Below are 23,401 nucleotides of genomic sequence, written 5' to 3' on the forward strand. Positions count from 1 at the left end.
AAGTGTTGCAGCTAGAAGTGTCCAATTTTCATTCTTGTGTTCTCCCCAATATGCCCTATCTGTTTAAGTCGTAATTAGGATTCTTAGCTTCTGCTTTGTACATAGGATTTGTCAGCTTTTATATATGAGTGTACTCAAAAGGATGTTGCACCCCTGCCATAATGCCTTCCTTTAACACATATAGTACAGAATCAGAATCTTAGCCAGGTTTTCATTGATAATACACATGTTTTTTTGATGTGTTCTTCAAGGTCTTGAATTTTAAATCACTTTTTGGTGAGGCTGAAAAATACAAGGAGAGAGCCTGGCTTGTAAGCTCAAGTTCTTAATATGTTATTGAAGTATTCCACTTCAATGGTTCAGTGGAGCGTTTGTCCTAGTTAAAATAATTGAGAAAAGCAGTGGTGGGCATGATTTTGAAAATGAACACGAAAATATACATATATATGCAAATTATGCAGAAGAATGCATTATTCCAATATTTTAGCAGGGAGCACTTCAATATGTGAATTTCCCATTGGGATTAATAAAGTATCTATCTATCTATCTATCTTCAATAGTCAAAGTGTGTGCGATGTAAGAGATGGAAATGTTAAGTATAGGAAAAAACAATAAAAAGACTCATTCCAGAAATTCTGTGGGGCTAAAGAAGGTTAGAAATACTGTATATGATCAATTTCACTTAAATTAAATCAAATCAAATTTTATTTGTCACGTACAATTATACACATAGTGTAAACAGAAATACAATAGAGTCCAGAGTGCGATTGTTTTCTTCTTTTCACTAGAGAGAAGAAACTTTTTAATTTTCACACCATGGCCTCTTCAATTTTCATCAAGACTTTAAACCTTATAATTTCTTGTACTTTGTTATCCTACTATTTTAACTTTCATGAATTAAAAAAATTAGACTTCATTGCTTAATGGGTTATATCAGGGACTGAGCACTTGCTGCTTAATTGCTGAAGAGGGTGTTAAGAGGGTTCATTCTCCTGAAATGTTAACCAGAGTTTTTGTTTTCTTCTCCTCTCTTATGAAGCAGTCGTATCTCAATTGTTATGTTAGCTAAATTTTATTTTGGTGTGATTTGGTTATGTTTATGTAGTTCTAAGAATCTTTTCACTAGCAGGAAGCAAAGACCAGGATCACGCCATTTTCACGTTGAATTAATTAGTATTAAGGAAGGTATATCTCTTACTTTTATCTCAGTTATTATCAAAATGGACAGGAATGAGAAACAGTGTGTGTGCATAAAGTTGCTTATGAAAAAGGGTAAAAATGGAACAAAAGAAATTCTTCAAATGTTAAGACTTGCTTTTGGTGATGACTGCTTGAGTAACTGTTTATTACTAGATTTTTTTAGAATTAGCCAAAGATGAACTTTGTTCAGGGCAGTTTTCAACATCAACTATGGACCAGTCACTAACAGGAAAGAAGAAATTGGAAATGATTGATAATTAACAATTTGCTGATGAACTGGGAAAATAACTTTGGATCATGTTAGGCAAATTTGATGGAAAACCTTTGTGCTGAGTGTTTTCAAAATATGAATTTATCAGATTCACCATTGAGAAGCGTTGGTCAAGAGCACAACATCTGGGAGTGATTACTTTGAAGGCAACTTTTTGATTGCTTCTTGTATTTATGCAAATGTTATAAATTGTACTATGTAACTGACATCGTATTATAAATGTATTGTCAAGTATGCACTCTGAGTGTGTATTCAGTGAAGACCACTACACAAGAATAAACTGAATTGGTTTATCAGCTGCTGCTGGTATGCGTTATGTCTCTGTAGTCTTGTATATTGTGCATCTACTGCGCTTTTACAGTGAACGATGAAGACTAGGTTCCACATGTGCAATGCTAGTCTCTCTTTCTCTTAAGACTCAGTTATATAGACCATGGAGCATGGCAGGGCTCAGCAGGATGCAGCAGGATCCAATAAACATTTACTTGTTTCATCACCCTCTACTACATTCCAGTTGGTGGAATCACACTTTCATTAACAATATGTTTTCAGAAGTGTTGAAAATAATATAGTAAGAAGTGCAAAATTCTGACCTGAAAGTACTGTATTTCTTGAAATGCTAGCCAACAGTGTATTTTTAGGAACAATGCAGAATCAGAAAAAGATTCATTAACGAAAGTCGTTAACCTGAAGCGCTCTTCAGAAATGTCCTTTCAATGAGAGGAATTTGTAAATTGCAAAGCCTTAATTTTAAAGAATAAACAAATCTAATTTTACAATATATAAATTAGAGTCTGTTATGGCAAATATCATCATAATATGCTTTAAAAAGAGCAAAATGAGATTTAAGATTACACAAGGTAAAGATGCATTTACATTATGTACCTGTTCAGCTAGTACTTTGCAGGCAGATTTAGACAAAGGATGTTATCTCAGTTTCTTAAATTTCACAACACACCTGCAATCTTAATAAAATTTAATTGAATTATTTCCTTTATTAGATTTTTTATTATTTGAAAGTGCTACTGGATGCAGAAAATAGATATTAAGCTTGAATTTCTAACACTCATTTTCTGTTCTTTTATCCATTCACATACACACAATTGTCCACTTAGGCTTGTTTATTACATTGACTTTGGAAAAGCAGCTGTTTAATCAATAGCTGGGGTCACATAATACTTACATTTGGCTACCAACCATGATGCCTGGGTGAGGGCAATTACTTAAATTTATAAACGTTCGGTATTTAAATAAAAATACTGAGCATCTCCTTTTTAGGCACACCTTTGTGTGTTAAAATGAATAAGCATGCAACACATCTTTGAAACTATTTTTAAATCCTCAGACTGATAACAAGGGAAACAAGAATCCTAATTAAATAAGGATGGCAAGGACTAAAGTGGCAGAAGGAAATAGGGTTATAATTAAAAACTCAACTGAAATGGAAAAAGAAAACATTGCAACCCTCCAGGAGCCAAGTTTGACTCACCAACTATAGACATTACAGTAAATAGCTAGCAGGAAAGTGTAGGAAAGGGGCAAAATAATAAAGATTTGGAAATGTAATAGAGAATGTCTTTAGCGTCACTTAACATGCTGGGTCTTAAGGAGCTTTTTGAATAGATTTGAAAGAATTGTAGCGATTGTAAATCCTGAATCAGTTCAGTGGCTTCCTAAGTTTTCTTAGGCAAGGTTTGGTATAACAAGGTGGCCGATATCTGTAGATTTCTATGTGTTTACAGGATAAATAGAATACGCAAATTGCCTTAGATGTCAGATTCTAGAAGATTGTAGAAAAGGAGTGGATCATTGAACAGGGCTGCAAGATTTAGACAGAACAGCAACATAGTCTAACTAGCACGTAAGTTATAATGTCATTTTGGTCAGCCTGATATAGAACTCACAAAGCAGTGGTTTCAACATATAATAATTCTTGCAAGAAAAGCAATTCAAAATGATAATGCAGAAATAATCAAGACCTGATAACATGTTTCAACAACTGTTTTGTCAACTTCTAATTATTTTGAAAAGATTTTACGACACTAAATAGTGTTCAGTGAGCAAATGGATGTTCTTTTCTCCAACTTTCAGTTTATGTCTTTCACCAGACAAAAACTAATAACAATCTGAACAGTTAAGAACATAAGCAACTTGACAAACGAGAGGAGACCATTCAGTCCATCAAGGCCATTTGTTTAGCTGATAGCTAAGCTGTCCCAATATGTCATTCAGACTCTTTTAAAGGTTGTCAAGGTTTCTGCTTCAACTACATGCCTCAGTAGTTTGTTCCAGAATCACACAACAATTTGCATAAAGAAGTGCTTCCTGGTTTCAGTTTTAAACGTACTTCCCCTTAATTTCCACTGATGTCCTCAAGCATGTGATTCACTCTTAAGCTGAAAGACTATTGCTGAATCTACTTTATCAGTGCCTTTGAGGATTTTAAATAACTGGATTAGGTCTCCATGCAATACATTCTGCTCGTGACTAATCAGGTTTAATTCACCAACTCTGTCCGAGTAGGACATGTCCTTAAGTCCTAGGATGCACTTGGTTGCTCTCTTCTGCACAGCTTCAAGTGCTGCTATGTCTTTATTGTGCCGTGGCGACCAGAACTGCACACAGTACTCCAGATGTAGCCTTACCAGTGCATTACATAATTTGAGCATAATGTCCCTCGACTTAAATTGAACAGTTTTTATGGTATAACCAAACATTTTGCCTTTTTAATTACTTCTGTACATTGCTTAGTCAATGAAAATGTTGCATCAACATAAACCCCTAAATCCTTATCAGAGGTTGCTTCCTGTATGACAGTGTATCCCATCTTGTATTTATAAGTGATGTTCTTTTTGCCCATGTGTAGCACTTTACCCTTTTCTGCATTAAACTGCATTTTTCAGGTGTTCACCCAGTTGTGAAGGCAGTCTGTGTCATTTTGAATTTTTTTTTGCTGTCTCCTCCTCCTTGGCGGAGTGGTGGCTCTAAGGCTAGGGAATCCAGTAAATGCCAAAAAGGGACTCTGCTCTGTTGGGCCCTTGAGCAACCTGCAGTGATGCTCATTTTTTTAATTGCAAGGCTCTCACATAGATACTTTATTACTCTGGAAGTAAACGGCATACCCTGGTCAGTTAAAATTTAGCAAGGAATGCCAATATGGGTAAAAAAGTCAAACAGAGAATTTGCAACAGCCTGTGAGTTACCTTTCTGCAAAGCTGCCAATTTGGGATATTTAATTGCATAATCCACCAGCATGAGTTTATACTGATAACCATTCTCACTCTTGGGGAGAGGACCAATAACGTCCAAGCCAACTGTCTCAAAAGGGACAGCCAAAATAGGTCTGTGAGTGGAGACAACCTGACAGTCAGGGCAAGTGTTACAGAACTGTTCCACATCTCTGCCCATATTCAGCCAGTAAAACTGTTTTGAGATGCAATCCCTTGTCTTCTCTGTGCTGAGATGACCACCCAAGTCATGTGAGTCAGCAATTTTCAACACTGTCTCTCTGTGGTCAACTGGGACCACCAACGGCTCAATCAGACAACCCACTATCCAATCAGAAATTACCCTATACAAGAAGCCGCCCTTAACTAAAAAGTGCAGAGTTTTAAAACTAGGGGTGTCACGCTCTTCATAATAGCAATCATCGGCGACACATGCTTGTTTAAAAGCAAAATCCAAGCTGCTGTTGGCATGTTGCAAGTGAGCAAACTCCTATTTGTGAGGTAGCTAATGTCTCTCCAGAGCCCAAACCAGCAGCTCCAGCAGATAAACCTGCAGGTGCAAGCACTTATTGCAAAGAACACGCAAGTTGTTTCAGAAAATCGGGAGAGGGATTGTTGTCCCCATCCTCACTGGACAAATTGGGTTCAATAATTAAGCCGGCCTCCTGACCAACTGTGCTAGCGACAAGACACTACCTTTCTTCTGAGGCTTTGCAGGCAGCCAAGACCTGTGGAAACAGCGCATTCCTCTTCCCTACTAAGAAAGGCGATGGTGATGAGTCTGATATAGCAGTCCAAACTCTAAAGGTTCTCCCCTTATATTTCATAAGGCATTGTACAGTCTCATATTCCTTAACATCCTGATGTACACAGCGAATGTTCACTCACTCCATGCTTGTGCAGGGGACATGCCGGAGCAAGTCAAGTCAAACCATGCATAGGTCAATACAAGAGTCCAGTAGGGCAGGGCTCTCATGCCCGGCCAAGCCAATAGAGACCCTAAAGCTATCTTCCTTCAAGGATTTAAATTTAGAAGCTTTTCTATCATGCGCTCTCGTAGAAGTCTCCATGGAACCAGCTTTGGATCAGGTTCAGCAAGTTTTGTCCCTGCCCCTGGACAAGGCAATTAGAATCAACCTGCCCTAAGCCATGGATCTCACAGCAGTACCAAGAAGAACTTGCTGCTTCAGGAAGTCATAATCATCAAGACTCTCAAAAGGAAGGCTTTGCATAACTTGTAGAGCTTCTCTGGTCAAAAAAGGGGGCGCGATGGTGGCCTTGTCTTGCCTGTCCCCGGACATCAATGTGGCCGTTCATTCAAGGCAGAAGAGGAAACAGGGTCATATGAAGAAGCCCTCTTCATGAGCACATTCCTGGGACGGGTACCAGCTGGAGCTGCCAGGCACATCCTCTGGGTCAGGTGGAAGGGGAACGTGCTGATGCTGAATGTGCTGAGGCTGTTGAGAGTCCATCTGTGCAATACCCAACTTGCTGCCACTTGCCAAGCTTTGCACCAGAGACAGGTAGGTGAGTCCAATAAAATAATTTTATTGTTGAAAAGGAAGAAGCAGTCCCAAGGCTTTATAAGTTTTTTTTTTCAGAACACAAGCACACTGAACATGTGAAGCATCATGGCAATCATTCTGCTTTAACTCACTTCTTCAGGTTAAAAGAACACAAAGCCTTTCTCATCAAGCAGGTTCAGTGGCTGGGGAGCATCAGCTGGGTGAGATGTAATTTGAAGAAGAGAGCATAAGGGAGAGAGCAAAAGCATAAGAGAAGGCTCAGCTTTAAATGTTCTAAACATCATGCTACAAGCACATTATGCGGTAAGGGTGCCGCTGATCCTGCACAGGGCTTTTTAGAAGTGTGTTAGTTTCTCATTCAAATACTGTTTAACACGACGAATGGCAGGAATGTGCAGCAGCCACAGTCTGCATATATATATGTATATATATACATACACACACAGACATAGAGAGAGAGTATATATAAGACTAAGATGGGTTTAAATCTAAGTACTCAAGACAGACCTCAGCATTGATGTTTGCAATAACCATGCAATGCATATGTCTTTGTTATTTGCCATCACAATCTGATTATTTGAATGGTTACCTACCAGGTAACGCTTGAGATTGGTCAGGCAGTTGGCAAACATCTGCCACGTCCTCTCAGTTGTGAGAAGCAGATCACAGATATGTGATACAGCACCAGCCAAACAATACAGAGTACACAACATGTGTTTTGCCCTAATTGGGGCTAATCAGGTGTACGTATGTTTTACTTCCGCTTACAGGGATTGAACTTTGGACGTCAGCGCCTGAGGTGAAGTGTCTGATGTTGCACCACTTGTGCTTGGTCGGCCAGTCTGCAAACATCCACCACATCTTTTCAGTTACGAGAAGCAGATCATACAGTAGATATGTGATATACTACCTGCCAAACCATACAAAGAGTACACAACATGTGTTTCGCCCTATTTGGGGCTAATTAGGTTGGCAGTCTGCAATCAACCACCATGTTCTCCAAGTTGCTGACCAACCAACCACAAGAATTACCTGGTACGTAACCATCCAAATAATCATATTGTGATTCATACCTATGAAGGTAAAACTCCAATCCTTACCCTGTCAAGTAAGTGATCCAGGCACCGTAAGGGGAAGCAAAAGGCGCATACACCTGATGAGTACCAATTGGGTGAAATACATGTTGTGTACTCTTTGTATTGTTTGGCAGGTCATGTATCACATATATATACAGTATATGTGTGTGTGTGTGTGTCTGTATATACACTTTGTAAAAGATTAGACAGACCACGATAAAGAGTTGGGGCACCAGACGGTTAACTCATGTAATTTAAAATCAGGAAAACAAACAATAATTGCAAAAAATGTCTTTTCAGTCTGGAGTTCCACATTGAACTGATCTCAAAACAGCCAAACTTCCGACTATCTGTCTTTACAGCTGGAAAAATTGGGTTTAGGTGAACAGACACCGGAAGTGACATCAGAAAGGTTACAGCTGTCAATCATCCGGTACACATAGGGATGATGACAACAGGCATTAGAACACAGCACCAACCCATGGAGCGGCGGTTAATTACAATCACCAGAGTCCTTAAACTGTCCCCATTTCTGCATGCGCATGACAACCTATATATATAAAATACAGCTTTTCAGCTGTTGCAAATAGCATAAATCAGTTATTATGTAATCTATTTTCTTGTGGATTAGGAAAAAAATGTGGTTTGACAAATGCAGCCATTTGCATAAATAGATCTTAATCTGACACACAATGTATGACCAAACAACTGCATGTTTTTGAGACAAATTTCTGATTGTACAGTGTCAAACTGTAAGTATATAAAGCAAAAATCAGAAAAGGCATGCACACACATTTTACAAGAAACAATATTTAATGCAGTATTGCCCATTTATGAGTTTCATACTGTATCTGCAGTGTATTTTATTTCTACAAGTAAAATGCATCAGTCACACCCACACCCTCCATATTATTATTTTTATTCACACTGATGAATATTCTTAGAAGGAACTTGTGAAACCCTTTACTAATAACCTGCGCAGTTCATGCATATACTGTATGTCAAAAAGCAGTGGAATAGCTTAGCAGTTTGCCAAGTTAATAACAGTAATGTACTGCTTACATAAAAATATAACTGATAGATCCAGCTTCCCAACACTTAGCCTATAAAATTAAAGGTTATTTTCAAAGTCATTCCGTCCCTATGGAGTTATATGAGTTTTCAACTAAACAGAACAAAATAAAGTCAGAATAAAAAAAATGCATACTTAACCCATGGCAAAAATGCTTTTTGTAAGCAATAGTGAATATGGGGCAATTTTTAGCCTTCAGATATGATTGTCTCATTTTCACTTACTAATGATATAAATCAATTCCTCAATTTTAAAAAAAAACAGCTCCTACAGTCCATTACATATTCATCAAGGACCCCCATTTTAATTCTAATTATTCCCTTGTTACTGGTCATTATTTGTCTCTGCTTCTTGCGTACTTCTGTTGTTTGGTACAATAAATTGTTAGTACTGTCATATACAAATAGCTCATTGAGACTAATTTGAATATAAATATATCAAAATCATCAGTACATACTGTATCTGCACATTTTAGGCGCTGCTAGCAGCAAAAATAGTATTCTTTTACAAACATAAATACTGTTTATCTTATGCAATATTTTATTGTTTAGTCAAGCTGACTGTCAGTAGTGATCTGCTGCATACATGCTATTAGGCAAAAGCTGAAGCTGATAGGGAACCAGGATTAACATGCTTTCTATAGGCTGTGCTAAAATAAGCCCCAAATAATTAGAGGCTGATGCTGACAATTTTCGACAGTTACAGCTGTCATTAATGAGAAAAAGGACTCTCAGATCTTCTGTTATGCAGTAATATTTTCTCTTCAGTACTGCTTAATATACATGTTTTGTAGTCTGTGTTCTTGTTTTTCCAGACTGAGATAACCCATTATGGTCACCCATATACAAATGGGGATTAAGATACACAACTACTGTATATTCAAATTCCCGATTCTGTTTATAATGGAGACAAAGTGTTTTTGGTCTGTGCATCCTGGAAAAGACACTAGAAAGGTTTCATAAAAAAATGATTAAGAACTAAATATAAATATTACGATAATAGTGCACAGGGAAGGAGCCAGCCAAATTGAAAACTCACACAGAAAGACAGTGCCAAAATTTGCAATGGCAGTGAACCTCTGTGGGAAAGTGGAGACACTACAGGTTGGAAGATTCTGTCCACATGACTGATGTCCCTAGGGAGCAACATTAGAAGGCACTAGGGGGAACAGCCATGGAGGGCTGCCAGGTGGACACAAGACCTCCAAGCAGGTAGGTGGCAGTACATTTTAATAAGACTAGAAAGCTGTGACCATGTTACCCATTTAAGTGTAAGGCCAGAGAAGATTAGCAGGAGGCAACTTCTGTACTCAACTTCCGAACCCTTGGGAGATAATACTTGGTTTCAGATATTGTTACCCCATATATAAGCAACATGCTGACTATGTGAGAAGTCCATGACTTGGAGGTACTAGGACACATCAGGTTGATAAAGGGACTTATACTCTAATTTCAGTAGAAGGCCTGATCTGGACTTAAAGGAATTCAAAGTCATCTTGAACAACAGGCTATAGAAACCTATAGTCAACAGAACAGCTGGGGTGAATATTCAATGACAGGAGCAAGTAACAAAGATTTAGAGAGTGAGAGTGAGATGAGGTAAGAGGGGACTACCTGACAAATGGGCGAGTGGGTGATCTAACCCACTTGACAGATAGGAGTGTTATATACCTGTGAAAGCAGGGTCAGAGAAGCAAAAGTATTTTGTTTTGTTTCTGCTTCTTTGCTACTTTTAGTTGTCCTTTGTGTTATTCCCTGTTGTGTGTTTTATTCAGAATTGTAAACGTGTATTGTTGAAATGTGTCTTCTTGGCATTTTTCTGTCTGTGAAGAGAAGCCAGGAAGGTATTAACTGCTGTTACCATGTACACACTTGCTATATTGTTGCTTCCACTTTTCTGTATGGGCTTTTTACAAAAAACTACCTCATCCTAACAGTGTGATCTGATGAACATTTTGAGTTAATTGACCACTCCATATCATTTTGCTGTGTAGGCCTATGTCAATGTGCTTTGCCCCTGATGCTGCCGGAATAGGCCATGGATCCAAGAGATATGAAAAGTAGGACTGAAAGAGAGTGACTATATTACAGTATTTTGAAATATTACAAGATAAACTGAACCAAATAATAATAATTATATTTTGTAAAAGGTTGTCAGGAAAAAGAGACAGGTGCGAGGCTGGGTATAGGTCCAAAGAGGCTCATATTTTACAAGCATCTTCATTGTATGTAATGGTGAACAATAATGGTGAACAATAGGGTATATTGGTTTAATTTGTGCCTTTAAAGGAATTACTCTGAGCATACCTTACTAAGAAAAACTTTACTGGGAACTGATGAAATATCAGGAGAATTCCCATGTCTGATTGCTGACAGTGGCTAAAGATAACAATTTAAACTTGCTAGTTGCCTGCTGTATGTGTTGGGAGAGGCGTCTAACTCATGAGAGTCAGCAAGGTTCCTTAGCCTTTTAATGAGTTGAGTGAAAGAGTGTTTTGGTGCTAGAGTACTATTATAGACAGTGAACAAATGGATAAGCCACCACACCCGAGAGTCCAAGACCTATCCTTCTATATTTATAGTTTCTATTCTCCCTGTAATAACCAATTTCTCATTAGTTTTCTTGTAAAAAAATGCTATTTTCTGGTTAGAATAGAGATAATGCCCATCAAAATATATATGCATTGTGATTTATATACTGTACAGATGTCATGAATAGAAATTCATACTCACACAGTATACTGTGATTTACTGGCTCTCTGCCCAGAGCTGGTTACTGCCTTGCAACCAAAGCTGCCAGGATAAGCTCTGCAACCCTTCTGTTAGTTCATAAAATGAATAAAGATACTTTTTGAAGAAAGAGAAATAGCCAAGTTGCTTCTGTTAAGTATTTAAATATCTCCAAATAAAAGGAAGGGGCTTTGAAAATTATTCAATCTCCAAAATACTTTGAAACTGGTTATATTTTGCTGTTAATTTTTAGTAAAGTATTTGTTGAGAAATTATAAGGATCAGGTATACTCACACTAACCGAATTGTGCTAATGAAGCATAAAACTGTGATAAAGCAGCTCTATCTAAGGCTCCAGGCTTTCTCTTCTCAGGCGGTTGCCTATGCCTGAATGCCTATGCCTTAAGCACAGATTTCTGCTTGATTCAGAAGGGTCATGACCTTACAGTAAATGCCAGTAACCTAATCTTAAGTTGTTTTCACACTGTAGTCAACTATAGTTATTTCACACATTAGAGTTACTAACACATTGGAGAATGTGAGAAGGCATCCAATAAGCTTATTAATTTTATATGGGTCACATATAATTTTTTAACCTTGTTTTCTTACATAGTTTGTAAGTGGCAGCCTGAATGTGGCATCACTATTGCAATCCCTTGTATTTCTTAAAAGGACAGGAAAATCATAATCAGTCATTTCAATTCATGCACTGTAGAGGTAAGTTGCATTTATTCCTTTGTTAAATGTTCTGACTTTGAATTTTTAATGTTCCATCTCTTTTTTGTGATATTTTTTAGACTGTAATATTTAAAAATAAGTAGCAAGGTAGTTCACTCGCTAACTATAGATATTACAATAAACAGCAGAAAAGTGTAGCATAGGGGCAAAATAAATTACCATAGTGCAGTGTCTTATATTTAAATACAAGGGAAAAGCCAAGCAAAATGACACCTTTTATTGGCTAACTAAAAAGATTACAATATGCAAGCTTTCAAGGCAAGTCAGGCCCCTTCTTCAGGCAAGATGTAAAGGGGCCTGAGTTGCCTCGAAAGCTTGCATATTGTAATCTTTTTAGTTAGTCAATAAAAGGTGTCATTTTGCTTGGCTTTTCTCTACATTCATAATGGCTAACACGGTACAACACCCTAGTACTAAATACAAGGGTAAATCAAAACATAAAGGCAATGTGAAACTTACATAGTAATCACAATGGACAAAAGCTGACTCAAAACAATTTGTAATGGCTTATGGGTAGTTCAGATACAAACAACCCATCGCTCTGCCATCATTCCAGTTGGAGCCATCGGCAAATGAACATGGATGCTCCAATGCAGAACTGCATCATTGATGAACAACAATTTCTTTGGGCAGAGACAGTAAAACCTAATGAATGGCCCTGCAATGGACTAATGTTCTGTCCAGTGTAGTGGCCCCCAATGTCCCTAAAATGGATAAGTATGTTTGGAAAGGAATGGATGTTTAATGAAGGGTTTTATTATTTGTCAAAGACTATATACTATATTCACATTTTGAGTTCAATTAGGGCTCCCAAAGTCCCTAAATTAATGTAAACTTAGACCAGCATTTTATTGTGTCTCACAGTCAACTTTGCAGACATCAATGCACATGTGAAAGGACATCTGACTCCATATCAACTCATCTTGTGATGTTATGACAATACTACGACACACACATTTAGTGAAACGAAAACAAACAGACGTTGAAGAAAACACGTGCACCAGGGACAGGTGTCTTGTGACATTTTACAGTTCAAAGAAACACTACCTTCCAGGAGTGAAGCAAGACATACTGCTATGAACAAAAAAACATATTCTCACTTTCCTACTGATCCTAAAAAACACCCCTTTAAACAGGTGATGTAACATGAATTGTACCATCTAAAAGAATTCAGACCCTTGACCAATTCTCTGCATGAAAATTTTGCTTTCTGTGATTCTTTTATTTCAAAGCAATGAAAGTCAGAATTAGTTTCTTAATGTGATCTTACTTTTAAAAAACTGAAAAATAATCCAGAGGTGCTTTACAAATATAAAGTTATTATACAATCTCTTCCATTTATTTTGGTACAATTTGAACATGTGTAGGTTAAGTGACACAGAGGCACTCTCAGTCAGGGGCAGGGTTTGAACTAGCAGTCTTGGGATTTAAAGTACAGTTCCTTTGCCACCAAACCAAACTATTTTCATTCTCAAACAAGTCTGTCTCAAATCTCATCATAAGTGATTAGGTGTGGGTCATAAAAAACATTTGTCTACATTTTAGTCAACATGAAGCAGGGCTAAGTTAATGTTAAAGGAACCAGTGACCGCCTGCCTGGAAATTGTAGCACAATGGAGGAATCTTCTTTGGGTGCCAGAATGCATTTTCCATTGACTTCTGTTTGTTGGCCAAAGAACCTAAAGATAATGTTTGGCATTCTGAGCATGTGAAATTTAATAAAATAAAATAAAAACTGGGAAAAGAATGAAGTGGGAATAAGATGAATTTCACTTTCACCTTTTCAGCTCCAACACTCTACTCTAAATGCTGTTTGCATCCATTTGAAGACCAACCGATGTTTATAATCTTTACAATGTATTCAGTTCAGCCTTCTTTAAACGGCTTAACTCTGTGATTCTATGGTTTTAACAATGTGCTTTTTATTGTACGTACATCCATCCATTTTCTAAACTCATTTTTTCTATTACTAGATCATGGGGAGAGTCTCAGCTTGTCTGTTCTCATCTTCCATACGAGTCTTCTTGAATAATTTTTCTGCAAGTGTCAACATCTCCACAAAATTTGCATCAACGGTTGGTACACGAAAATAAAGTTGTTCACCAAGATCCAACTCACAGCCAAAGAACAAGAATACAGAAACAAAATCTTAAATTGCTTGTTGCTTAAGCACAAAGCACTTGTAAAATCAGGTACAAGTAAGGAAACAACCCTGGAAAATGCCAGTCCATCACATGACTCTCCCGCACACACATATTTGCCACTGCACACTTTCATACTTGGCCAATTTAGAGTAACAAGTTAATACAGCAGACCCTGATTAGTCTGTGAAGCTAGAGTACCCACACACAGTAAAAAGAGCATGGCATGTAAGTTAGATTGATTTTCTACTCTAAACACAAATGATTATAGGTCGTTGTGTTCATGATTGTGCTCTAGTGTCTCATCCAAGATTACTTGCTGCCTTTAGCCTGATGCTGCCAAGTTAGATTTGAGCTCTCCACAAGGGTCTTTTAAGTGCTTTTGAAAATGAATGATGGAATGAATAAATGACTGATTGTTATTCCTCAGCCTATTATTCCTCAGCCAATGGCAAATTCAACTGAAGTTACCATTGCTCTAATGTTCTAAGTATAAAGTAAAAAATTACAGTAGTCAGATATTAAAAGCCAAGCAAGAGACGGCTTTGAGACAAGACCTTTGTAACTGCTGATAATTTCACTTCAGCAGCTTTATAATGCAATCAATGAATTAGCAGTAAATTGGAAAGCTGTTAGACAAGGCCTACAGTCACTGTATCCACACTATTGGCACATGTAGTTGTGACAAAGTTCAACTATGCTACCACACATAAGTAGCCAATCGGGGTAAACCAAACCCCCTGTGGATAGCAGCAGGTCAGATCTGAATGTTCTTATGAGTGAAGCAACTTGAACTGCTTGCCCTGGCTGTGCATTGCAAGAAGATGAGGGCATATTTCTATATTAGCATGGGTGACTTTATGCTGTTTTTGTCTTGCAATCCAAAATATTGAAAGTTACAGAATAGTTGCTTATGTTATTATTAAAGCCGCAATAAAGACTGAAAATGTACCACACAGTAGACAGATTATTTGCTTTCCAGCAGAGAGGGAGCACTTTTAAGCTTAGGGCAGTAAAAGGGTTCTGAAGATAGGCACAAATTTGTGAAAGGTAATGCAGACGTCAAATAAAAAATGCAAAGGTGTCACAAAAAACAGATAAGGAAACAGATGAAACTGCTGCAAATGTTTCCCATGGGAAATTCTTACAAAGGCAAACTAAAATGATGAGGGTCTAAAATAGCAAATGAAATCAGAAATTGGATATTGCACAACTGCAATTTTAACACCTCAGCAGTCAGATGTAACATTCAGAACAGGTTCCATTTTGAAGGACTTTCACATTTAGTTAATTTGTTTCCCCGATTCCAAAATTAAGAAAAAAATCACTTTACTGGCCCAAAAGGATTAAATAAATAGCTTCAAGGAAACATTAATGCTGCTTTGTTAAATCAGATGAAATGCATGGGACATACAGATTGATTAAATGTGCTGACTTAAGTCTGACTTGAATGCATTCTCTTCTGATTTTTCACCTGATAAAAAGTAGAGCACTTACAGCTACTGTATGCAGTGGCTGTAAAAGACAGCTCTGTGCTGTCTAAGCCACGCTGACATGTTTTGAATCCAAGTGGGACTAAACTAAAAACCCTGGCCACCTTTAAAAAGTCCACCTTCCTGATTAATTTAAAACAAATATTGCTGAAGGCAAAATGCCACTCTTAATGCCGCCCCGAAGCTGGGGTGTAAAAACTGCATGTAGATATGTGTGTGATAAGATTTAAGAAGGTCCATATGGTCAATTATCTACAGACTAAAAGAGACAAATACTGCAATTTGAGCTTTCTGTGAGCAAGAAAAACTGATAAATGCTTACAAAATTAGTAAACATTCATTCACTGATTTTCTGTACAAACTTATTCCATTACAGGGTTGTGAGCCCAAGAACAAATTCCAGTACAGCATGTGGTTGTTGTATTTCTGTTGGGTTTCTTCCTAGGCTGGGGTTCAAATCCTTGTTTCATGTCTTTTTTGTTCAATTTTGAGTTATTCATGTTACTTTCTTTTGTTAATTATTTGCATTATTCCCAATGCATGTGTCATGTTCCTTGTGTTTTGTGGGTGTTTCCTTAAGAGGCGAGGCTACCTGCCCATTACCGCAAGGGACTGGCCTCAGTCCAATAAAGGTGGGGACAACCCAAATTTCCTGTGGGTTCATTCAAATGCACTTGGGAGTGGTGAGTTCTTGGTTCTGTGATTTGTTATTTACTGTAGTTTTGACCTCTGTGCTCTGTATTTTGACTATTCTTTGGATTTCGTATTTCGACTTTGATTGATTTGGATTGCCTTTGCTTGCAGCTTTTTTTTTTTTTTGCTTTTTCATGCTCCATGGAGCTTTATGTTATTCAGAGCATTTTTGGCAAGAATACATTTGTTATGTTATGTCTAGGTGTGCTACCCACCTAAGACGGGTTGGAATCTAAGTATTCAACATAGACCTCAATGTTAACGTTTGCGGTGAACCATCTATTGGAATATATTTTGTAGTGCAAGCAGCAATAAAATGCAATACAGTTGTCATTCCAACAGATCACACATCACAAGCATTTGTAGCAAGAAAATGCATTACTATAAATCGTGGTGATGCATTGTCTGTTAAAATGACAAATGTAATGTGTATGTCTCTCTTATATGCCATTTGGTATGGGATTCATAAAAGCAGTGTTAATGTTTGTGAAGTACATCTGTTGAAATGACAGAGACCCAGCAACTGGATGGATGTACAGATACAAAGACAAACAGCCACTTACCATTTTATTAAGGTGGAAGTTTCTGTATTTGCCCTTAAATTTAACTCTGGCATTTTTGGAAGTTTTTGGGACTTAAGTGCTTGGTAACTCTCAGGATTCGTTAACAGTAGCAGTCTCACTACTGCCAGACTAGATTACCTACAGTGGATTTATTTGGTAGGGAAATAAATGGAGAACAAAGTGAAAGTCAAACAGAATGAGACAGCCCTGGGAGGGAGGAACTAAATCCAGTGAGTGAGTATATGTTTGTGCTTAGTGTGCCCCTCAATTGACCTGCACCCAATCTGGGGTTTGTTCCTACCTTGCCCCGAATGCTGCTGGCCTTATCTTTGTTCCCTGAACTGAACTAAGCAAGTTCAATAATAGATGTATTCATTTTGCTGAGGAAAAAGAGGCGAAAAACTGTGTGATTGTTCAAGAAGACTAATGAGGGATGCCACCAAGTGACATATATATATTGTGAAGGAGTTACAAACTATAGTTGAAGGGATTAGAGAGACTGTTCAGACAACAACCATTGCAGTTTTAGGAGAGAGGCAAAGGCTAATGTTAAAAAAAAGCCACAAGACTACTTGAGAAGAGTTTGCCAGAAGGCACATGGCAGACTCTGAAATCAGCTGGCAAAAGTTCTGCTGTCTGATGAGACCAAAATGAAGCTTAAGTCAAACACTGCTCATTACAAACAACACATCATCCCCACTGTGAAACACGGCAGTGGCAGTATTATGCTGTGAGAATGCTTATCTGTAGCAGGCCCTGGAAGGCTTGTGAGGGGTATACAGTAAACTACTACTGGAAATCCTGGAGAAAAACCTGATGCATTGTGTAAGAAATCTTCGCCCTGGGAGAAAATGTGTTTTCCAGCAAGACAATGACACCATGCAAAAAGCTGAAGCTACACTGGAATGGATTAAAAACCCACAATGCTAATACCTGGAGTGGCCGAGTCACAGTTCACATCTCAATCCAATTGAGAATTTGTAGCTGAATATTACAAAGACTGTTCAATCACGATCCCCATGCAACTTGAGCTTTAGCAGTTTTGCAAAACAGAATGGGGAAAAAACTGCAGTGACCACATGTACAAAGCTAAAAGATATCTATCCACACAGACCCAAGGCTGGATTAGCTGACAAAGGTGTATCTACTAAATGCTGACTTGAATGGATTGAATACTTATTCAATCAGTTATTTTGTGTTTTATATTTGCAGTAAGGAGACCTGGGTTCACTTACAAGGTCCTCCCTGCATGGACTTTGCATGTTCTCCCTGTGTCTGCGTGGGTTTCTTCCGGATGCTCCGGTTTCCTCCCATAGTCCAAAGACATGCAGGTTAGGTGCATTGATGATCTAAATTGTCCCTAGTGTGTGCTTGGTGACCCTGGGTTGGATAATGGATGGATATTTGTAATTAATTTGGAGCACTTTCAACTATAATACAATAATGAATTCAATTCCATGTATAACAATAAAGTATGAAAACTTCCAGGGGTGTGAATACTTTTTATAGGCAATGTATGAGTGAGTGAGGGAAGATGTATGATTATGTCCACTGATGGACCTGAGCCCTGCCTGGTGTCAAACTATGCCTTGTGTCTATTGTTAACAGAATAATTTCAGACAGCAAACTAACACTGGGGAAAAGAGCCTCAGGATATGAAGAATTGAAAAAATGAGGAAAAGTGTATTAACATTTTATTTTGGCAAGAGAATGTAATGCATTTTAACAAATTAAGTTTTTTAAAAGAATGATACCTCTATGGGGGCCTTGTTAGTTGTGCTACATATTATTGCACTCCTTCAAGCTAACCTAAATGACTGACCTTATCCTGTTGACTGGGAGAGAAGTGGACAAATCTTATTACCACTGCAAACGTTAAGATCAAAGTAACCAGCTGCCTAGATACTTACAGTATTGCTCTAGAACTACAGTGTGTATGTTTGAGAAAAGTGGTGTTTCCATTCATTCTCTGAACGTTCTTAATCCAACACAAGACAGCAAAGAGTTGAAGCCTGTCCTGACAGCCTCAACAACGAGGCATAAACCAGTACAACGTAGGGTATCTGGACACACATTCACCAATCGACCTACAGCATCTTTGGTATGCTGGAGAAAATCCACATGGACCCAAGAATATGCAAACAGCACATTGACAATGGGAGATAGGAGGCTATATCGCTCAAGCTTATGCCTAAGTGTAACTCAGGAAGATTTTATTTTATTTTGTGCTGCACTTAAGACATTAAGAAACACTAAACCCCTAGAGAGTAAGTACACATATTGAAAATGTCTATCCCTGCATCACCTTTTGAACTCATTCTTCCATTGCATGGTGTGCTTTTTTAGTCACACAGCTGCACTGTTATACTTTTACACTTTCTGTACCTAAATACAGGAATAAAACCATTTTAATTTCAGCAGATTACTCGACTTGAAGATGTGTTCAGTCTTTTAGGTTATGTGGCCAGTGTGTGCATGTACGTGTGAGTGTGGATAGACTCCAGCTCCCTGTGAAGCAGTACTGGACGTACAAAGAAAATGGACAGAGAAATACTTAAAATGAAAGCAGAGTGAATCAATCATTCATGCACTTCAGGGTTACGGATGACAAAGTAGTTAGAACTACTGTCTCATAACTTTATAATGCTGTGTTTAGACCCTGACCAAGTCAGTGCCTATGTACAGTTTACATCCTCTTTGTGTGTCTGCATGATTTTTTTCTCAAGGATTCCAGCGTCCTAGACATGAGTATATGTGATCCAAGATTGACTTCTGTCTTACAGCTAATTCTGCTGGTATAGGCTCTGGCTTCTGGTAACTCTAAACTTAATTAGGTGGAAGTGATCTTGGCCAGATGGCTATGGGTAGGGAGAGTGTATCAGGGAAGCAGGGTTGCAGCTCTGGATGGAGCAATAGTGTTCATAAACCAAATACAAATGAATGTTTCAAATGATTCAAGTGGTGATCATCATTTTCAATACTACCTGCTGCTAATTAACGCACACTCTGCCAGCTACACTTCTATTCTTATCACTGGTATTTAAATAGTAAAATGTTGTTGCAGTTGTAGGGGTTTGGGCAAAATATATATTTTTTTCTTCATTTATTATGATGTGACAGGTAGGTTGTGCAACAGGATAAAGCTGGCCAGGCCCAGAAATATTCAGCAAGTCTAGGGTACACTAAGTACATGAAAATTTATGATAGGAAGATCTGTTTCTCCAAGTGACCTGCTGTACAGATTACAGATTTTATAATGAGAGACTAATGGAGAAGCCAAGAATGTTTCAGCGGGAATGCATTCTTGGCAAGACATTTAGCTGCTTCAACGGCATGTTGCCTTCTACATTTGTGTAACAGAGAGGCACGCGCAAAATGAGCACAAGAGGACTATGGGGGTGGGTCAAGGGTAATTTCTAAAAAGCAGTACACCTCTGTGACCTTGTAGAGAAAAGAAGGACAGGAAGAGACTAAAACAGCCCAGCTCTGTTTCACATTTATTTCTCTCGTACAGAACAGGGGGCCTTGGCACTCTGGGAGCAAAGAGCAGCAATTTCTTTCCAAGTACCCAATTCCATTAAGATCTGAGAATCTTCTAATCAAAACAAAATAAAACAAAAAAGCACATGGGAATTAGACCTGGAAGAAGCTGAGCGTTTGTACCTTCAATATTACTTTTGGAACTGATACTACCTAATCTCCCCAGCTCCAGAAGGTGAGTTTAAATATTGACTGCTAGTTTGCTGAGAATAAATATACTCAAAGTGTGTTTTATTCAGTGTTAATATATGTATTGTTACTGCATTGCTTCAGTAATATGCAGTACTTGGTGCAGTTGTGGGAGAAGCTTTTTGTGATTATTTGAAATGATTATTCAGGCCTTATTGTGTTACAACAATGACGGCTGAACAATTCCTTTTCTGTTGGCATCCTCAATCCATCAATTCTCCATTTTCTAATCCTGTCCATTATAAAGATATGGAGCGCTAAAATTTTTTCCTAGATGGTAACTAGTCCATTATTTACACACATTAATGTACACATCCAATTTAAGCCAGTTTGCATGTTCTCCCAAAATCTGCATGTGTTTTCCTCAAACATCCTAAACAAATACATGGCAGGTTAACTGACAATTTTAAATTGGTCCTGTGTTAGCCACGTACAAATATAAGCCCTGTGACGGACTGGCTTTTTACCTAAGGTTGTTTCCTACCTTGTGCTTAATGCTGTTGGAACTGCTGAAGTTCCCCACAGTACTAGTTGGATAAAGCAGTTTTGAGAATTTCATGTAATATACCCCAAGTTGTTAGATAAATTGTTGTCTATATACTACCCCCCACACCACTCCAGCTTTCAGCAACATTTAATAAAGTATCGTGCAGCATCTTTTGGACATTGATTTCTATTCAACATTGTTAAACTACAACCACACTAAGAAAATATTTGAGAGGAGTGCATTTAGTATGATGACCATTGCAACTGTATGACCCTCTGCATCAAGTAAGCCCTAAAACCTCCAATCCTCCTAAGAGACAAAGGGTTTATTTTGTATTCCAAGAATATAGCTAACACTAGAAATCCTGACTTGTGATATCAAATTTCAAAGGTCACACTGGCTGAAAGAAGGGATAATAATCAGGAAGCCATGTCAAGAAAACGAACCCTGTCAATCATTAGTCCCAGAGCTTTCCTTTGTTATACATTACCATATAAATTTGTCCCCCACCATCCCACTAAGAAAACAGTATAGATTTTATTATTTAGTTACAGCTTTTCACACTCTTGTTATTCTAGTTTATGTGCTATGTAGGAATTGACATTTTCAGATAAATATCTATGAAATTGTATGTACTGCTATACTTACTAAGTGTAACCATGCTAGGTGTTTGATCAAATTATGGTAATATATATTTTATTTCCTTCTTGATTTGCTTTTGTGTACCTATGAATTAGGGTGCCATGGTGGTTGCTGCTGCTGTCACACAGTTTCATGAGACTTTCTTTGAATCCTGAACCCAGTAACTGTCTATGTGTTGTTTTCACACATTCCCCATTTCTGCCATCCCAAAAATGTACAGGTTAAGTTTATTGGACTCTAAATTGGCATAATGTGACAATTGAAGGTTTGTATTAGAATGTGTCCTTTGACAGATTGGCGCATCCACTCTGATTGCTCCTTACCTATGCCTGATACTATCAGCATAGGCACTGACTCCTGTTACCCTGAACTGGAAACACAATACGGATAATAAGGGGATGAACATATGTGCAATAATCTTATATATGTGTATTGCCTTAATTTGAATATTTTTCCATCCAGAAAAAAATAAACTCATGGCATAACATTCTCAAAACCATGTAATACAATGCAGTGTATAGAAGGGGCCAGAAGTTACCATAGCTACATTAGGTGCAAGACAGGAACATATGCTGTAGAGTGTGTCAGTCCATCATAGAACCCTCTTCATTCAGCCATCAACACAGTACCAGTTTATAGCTTTATAATGTAATTGCATATACAAAGTACAGTGGAATTCATACTTGCATGTGCTAATCAACATGCAGCACAATGCCACTCTCCAGGGCCATGATTAGTGAGGACAACTATAATTCCTTGGAATATCTGTCCTCCTTAACTTACATAACTACCTTACCTCAAACCTTCTATGACTGTAGTCAAGCAAAATGACATTCTGCTTGCATACTGTATGCAAGCTTTCGAAAGTGTGCATATTGTAATCTTTTTAGTTTGCCATTAATAGGTGTCATTTTGCTTGACTTCTCATCGCATCCATAATGGCTAACATGGTACCACACCCTACAGTACCACCAATATGAAAATTACACACAGAAAGGAGGAGAACATGCAAAATCCACATAGATGAAGACTTGGTAAAGAAGTATTTACAATGATGGCAATATACCACCTTTGTATTCTTTAACATACAAAATTCTTACAAGAAAGCAGTAATACATTAACCTGCCTGTACATTGAGAAAGCTTGAAAATTTCAAATGATTTTGTCCTTCTGAGTTCTCATCCTCCTTTTTCAGATGTCAACCTCCCAGCTGAGAGATGCCAATTACCTAACATATATATCTGTGGGAAGTGGGCAGAAAAGAAAAACGGTGACACATAGACAACATGCATTTCAACAGAGAGTAACTAAGCTGGAATTTGTACTTATGATTCTATGAGAAAACTACCACACAACCCTGCATCAATTTCTTTCTTACAAACATAGTTATAAACATCAATATCTTTATTCATATCAGTTTATACTAAGTTCCTAATACATTGAAATAAGGTATGCTTAAATGCATCAGTAAATTTTAAGTTTGTAAAACTTTAATGTTTAAAAATTGCATATGACGACAGAAAAGCATATTGTACTTATGCTTGGAGATACTTACTTTGCTGTTAAAGATCAGAACTGTTGTTGGGATATGTCTGTGTCTGCATCTATTTTAAATTTTGTCAGTCTGTGCTGAAAATAGGTTATAGGAATCTAAAATGCATCAAGAGAGATCTCTAAATGGTTTTTGAGATGCAGCTTGAAATACCTGTAAATGATCATCTGGCTTGTGTGACTGATTAATACCATTGCATGTTTACAGTTTTTCATCACTCCATCCATCTTACTTCAATTTTTCCATACGTTTCAACTGAACA

General features: G+C 37.7%; 1 protein-coding gene across 1 annotated transcript in view; it reads left to right on the top strand.

Annotated features, from left to right (window-relative positions):
• Window positions 1-20,108: 20,108 nt before the first annotated feature.
• Window positions 20,109-23,401, top strand: part of esrra (estrogen-related receptor alpha) — an 80,213-nt gene continuing 76,920 nt past the window's right edge. The window contains exon 1 of the mRNA XM_051930551.1: window positions 20,109-20,444. The gene's annotated coding sequence lies outside the window, so the exon portion shown is untranslated. The remainder of the gene's footprint in view (window positions 20,445-23,401) is intronic.

Source organism: Erpetoichthys calabaricus, chromosome 1 (assembly GCF_900747795.2).
Source record: "Erpetoichthys calabaricus chromosome 1, fErpCal1.3, whole genome shotgun sequence".
Taxonomy (NCBI): Eukaryota; Metazoa; Chordata; class Cladistia; order Polypteriformes; family Polypteridae; genus Erpetoichthys; species Erpetoichthys calabaricus.